Source organism: Calidris pugnax, unplaced genomic scaffold (assembly GCF_001431845.1).
Source record: "Calidris pugnax isolate Ruff unplaced genomic scaffold, ASM143184v1 scaffold51, whole genome shotgun sequence".
Classification (NCBI taxonomy): Eukaryota; Metazoa; Chordata; class Aves; order Charadriiformes; family Scolopacidae; genus Calidris; species Calidris pugnax.
In genome coordinates this window covers 4,362,983-4,367,697 of record NW_015090797.1, presented here as the reverse complement: position 1 = coordinate 4,367,697, position 4,715 = coordinate 4,362,983, and the positions used below count along the sequence as shown (strand labels likewise).

Here is a 4,715-nt window from a genome sequence, read left to right as displayed (position 1 = left end):
CCGGTTCCCATGGCGACGGGTTGCGGCAGCACCTGTGCGGCTCCCGCCCGGCCATCGCCCGCCCCCCCCCTTCCTCCTCCTCCTCCTCCTCCCCGCTGCAGCCCGGCCCGTCTGCCAGGCTGTGCCAGCCCTCCAGAGAAAGGGCTGCTGCGGTCGGTGGGGGCGGAAGGAGGATCCGAGCCGGCCCGCAGCCGGGCGCCGGGCCTCTGCCTGCTCCCCCGCCGCCGTGCCCCCCCACCCCCAGGCGGCCGTTAGCCAGCCCCCCCACGGTTAAACGTGGCGGGCAGCTAATATCGTGAGGTAAAATGGTAGCTCCGGTGTGTTTTCAGCGCAGCAGATGGCCCGTGCCTGCCCAGCCTGGTGGTTGCTGCTGGCAGCGGCTGCCCCAGAATAAGGCCGGCACCGGGGATAGGGGGGGGCGGTGGCCGCCGCTGCTGCCCGGAGACGTCCTGAGGCGGCCGTGGGTGGGTGTCTGCGCCCCGGTTCCCGGCAGAGGATGGGTGCTGGGGGTGCCTGTGTGGCACTGGTGAGGCCTCTCCAAGAATACCATGTCCAGTTTTGGGCCCCTCGCTACAGGAAAGATGCTGAGGGGTTGGAGCGGGTCCAGAGAAGGACAAGGGAGCTGGTGAGGGGTCTGCAGGACCCCACAAGTCTTATGAGGAGAGGCTGAGGGAGCTGGGGATGTTTATCCTGGAGAAAAGGAGGGTGAGGGGGGCCCTTGGTGCCCTCTACAACCACCTGAAAGGAGGTTGTAGAGAGATGGGGTTTGGTCTCTTTTTCTCAAGCAATAGGAGAAGAGGAAATGGCCTCAAGGTACACCAGGAGAAGTTTAGATTGTGTATTTGGAAAAATTTCATCACGAAAAGGGGTACCAAGCATTGGAAGAGGCTGCCCAGGGAAGAGGTGCGATCCCCGTCCCTGCAGGTATTTAGAAGATGGGTAGACGTGGTGCTTAGCAGCATGGTGATGGTTTGGGCAGCGTGAAGTTAATGGTTGGACCAGATGATCTTAACGCTCCCTTCCGACTTAGATGATTCCATGATTCTATATGGCTGGTACCGATTTCATCAGGGTACTGCAGCACACTTGCACTATGGTCATCCAGCCCACGGACATCACAGGCCTCCGGGAACTAATGGTTTGACTCGGGGAAGCCCTTGTCTTTGGAAACGAGCCCCAAGACTCTGAAATAAATTCACCGTACCATGACGTGATGCCACATGAGACCCTGCTGGCAGATGTAGGGCTGCCCAACGGCACAGCTGCTACGTATACTTGCTGTAAATAGTGACATGTTGTGGTTGGCGTGGCTTGGGCTGCAGGGAATGGAAATAAAACCTCATGCCACTGTCGCTGCTGGTGTTCACCCTTGCTTTCTGCTTTTGCCCAAACCCAGCACTTGAGACACCTCTTCCTGGTCATCCCTGGCACTCTCTTACCCTGTGTATGTAGCTATATGGAATGTAGCATAGTGTATAGTTGTAGCTATCAACTGAAAAATAGTGTTGCTCATCTTTTGTCCCTCAAGGTGCTAAACGGGCTATTACAAGCAATATAGGTGTTTGCATATAGTTCTGATGTGAAAATGTGGTTTTGGATCCCTGATCTGTAAATATTCATCTGATGTATTTTGAAGCCAGGCCTGTCCCTCTGAAGAAGACTTGTGGGTCCCTTCCTCCATGTAGCTGAATGGGGCAGCCCAGAAACTGGGGAGGGAGGGTGGATAGGAGGAGTGTCCTTAGCCCCAGGTACTAGGAGAGGTTTCTCTTTCAGCCATAATATGAGAAAACTATTTTTTATCAGCTTCACTATATGCTGAATTGTGGGCCATCAAATACAGCTGTAGGACTCCCATTGTCTTTAATAGAACACAGCTGAGACCTAAAACCATAGTAAAATACCTGGCCAATAATAAAATCACCCATGAAAACAAGAATTGAATTCCTTTGTGAAAAAGTAACCACAAAACCACATCTGTATCCTGAAGATGGTAATGTAAAAAAGAGCAGGAAGCTTTCTCTTTCTTTATAGATGTTAAAATAGCTTAAAAATAGAGTGTTATCAATTGTTACAATTTCATTGTGAGTCCCATGGTGTTTGTAATTTTTTCTTGAAAATTCCCATCTCCAGTCAAATGCTCATGAAAATTCTACTTTTGTGTTAAAAAAAATCAGACAAAAGTAATTTAGTAATCCCCATAGCTGTGTCAAAGAGATTGTCAGTCTTAGCAACAACTCCCTGTCAGTTCACAAAATCTCTCAAGGACCATGGGTATTTCATTATCCGCCTTTTGACTGATGAGTGTATAAAATGCTAGTGGTTGGTGTGGTTCTAGAGACCAATAGGGTTTATTTATAAACTGCGAATAGTCTTGTAGGCTGCTGTTTGAGAACTTTCATTTTAAACTCTGCAAATACCCCAAATGGACCTTATAGACTTAGAAGCCAGGAAACAAAATGAACGTGTTTTCTCCTAAATCATAGGATTTTTCAGACCAATTTAATGATTTAAAAATCATTATTAAATTGGGCCGGGAGCATCTCTCTTATGAGGAAAGGCTGAGGGATTTGGGTCTTTTTAGTCTAGAGAAGAGAAGACTGAGGGGGGATCTGATCAATGCTCATAAATACTTAAAGGGTGGGTGTCAAGAGGATGAAGCAAGTCTTTTTTCAGTGGTGCCCAGCGACAGGACAAGAGGACAGGGGCAGAAATTTGAATATAAGAAGTTCCACCTAAACATGAGGAGGAACTTCTTTGCTTTGAGGGTGGCAGAGCACTGGAATAGGCTGCCAACGGCGGTCGCGGGGTCTTCTTCTCTGGAGACATTCACAACCTCCCTGGACATGCTTTTGTGCAACCTGCTCTAGGTGGACCTGCTTTGACAGGGAGGTTGAACTAGATGATCTCCAGAGGTCCCTTCCAACCCCGTATGATTCTGTGTTTCTGTCATTTTCCATAACCTGTTTCATTGATTCAAATACCAGTTAAATAATTATTTTTTAAAACAAAGGACATTAAATATGAAAGACGAGAAAACGAAGGATAAAATTTCAGTAGAATCCTTTCAACATAATGCCTAGTAAGCCTTTTGAAAAAAATTTCAGAAGGTGCTCAAAATAACAAAAACAGACTAAAATTTAATTACAGAGATAGGAACACTGAATACATCTTAAATTATATAAAGCTCAGCTTCATAATAGGGGAGTCTAGAAGCTTTGGTTTCTGAAGTTTACAAATCAGATTGTAACATCTTAATATGAAAAAAATTGCATGAGCGTGCTGCACCATAGAGCAAGATCTGGAGAAGGAGAGCATTCTAGTAAATGGCTTGCTGAAGACCGTGTTTCCCAGGTGCCATCTCACCACAGCCAGGAGGAATTCCTTCTGCAGGAGCACAGGAGGATCCAATGTGAAAGCAACATCAATGCTGTTATGTCTTAGTCCTATAATTCTAATAGGTTGAATTCTGAGGGACCAAAGATGCAAAGTAAATTGCTACGACTAATACAATCCATAACTCATGAGAGTTAATTCAGAGGATTTATAAGTATTGAGTTATACGTAGCGTCAGTTGAGTTGATCATAATGGTTCCTTCTAAGACATTATAATCACCACCATGATAAAAAGAAGTGTGACCAGAAGGTTGAAGACCAGAAGGTCCTCCTCAACTCCATGCTGGTGAGACCCCACCTGGATTACTGTGTCCAGCACTGGGGTCCCCAGTACAAGAAAAACATGGACCTGTCGGAGTGGGTTCAGAGGAGGGACACAAAGATAGTCAGAGGGATGCAGCATGTCTCCTGTGAAGACAGGCTGAGAGAGTTGGGCTTATTCAGTCTGGAGAATAGAAGAATCTGAGGACACCTTATTGTGGCCTTTCAATACATAAAGATGGCTTATGAGAAAGATGGAGAGAGACTCTTAGCAAGGCCTGTAGTGACAGGAGAGGAGGCAATAGTTTTAAACTGAAAGAGGTTAGGTTTAGATTGGATATAAATAAGACATTTTTTATGATGAGGGTAGAAGACTGGTCCAGGTTGCCCAGAGAGGTTGCGGATGCCCCGTCATTGGAAGTGTTCACGGCCAGGTTGGATGGGGCTTTGAGGAACCTGATCTAATGAAGGTTGTCCCTGCCCATGGCAGAGGGTTGGACTATATGATCTTTAAAGGTCCCTTCCAAGCCAAACCATTCTACAGTTCTTATTCTTTGACTCTGTAACTCATGATGCATGATATAACTGAGTTCTGGGAAGAATGAATACAAACAATAGGATGCTAGGCTGGATGCTGTCATCTAAATAGTTTTCTCTGTTTCAGTGAATCATAGAATACACAGAGCTGAAACAGATATGCTGAATGGAGAAGGAATATGTATAAGCTATAAGCAGAAACAAGAAGACAAAAAAAGAGAAAAACAAACAAAAAAAGGAGCATCTGAGCAGAAAATCTAAAAGGAGAAAATGAAATGGAGCAACACTTTTTGCTTCAACATCCAAAATCTGAGGGAGTTTCAGAAGGATTTTTTTGGGTATCATCAGAAATCATAAAATGTGTTTGTCAAAGAGCCTGAAGAAAAAGTATTGCTGACCCCTGGAGAAGGAGAGTGCAATGATGGCATTCTGTTGTGAAGTACCCTCAGATGGCAGGTTGCTGTTAAAAATGACTGAACGAGATGGGAAACAGGCTGTAGTGGCGAACAGATAGGTGGGATAAA

The 4,715-nt window shown here is 46.0% G+C and overlaps 1 protein-coding gene across 3 annotated transcripts in view; it reads left to right on the top strand.

Annotated features, from left to right (window-relative positions):
• Window positions 1–4,715, top strand: part of NOL4 (nucleolar protein 4) — a 208,338-nt gene that overhangs the window by 16,045 nt on the left and 187,578 nt on the right. The window lies entirely within an intron of this gene.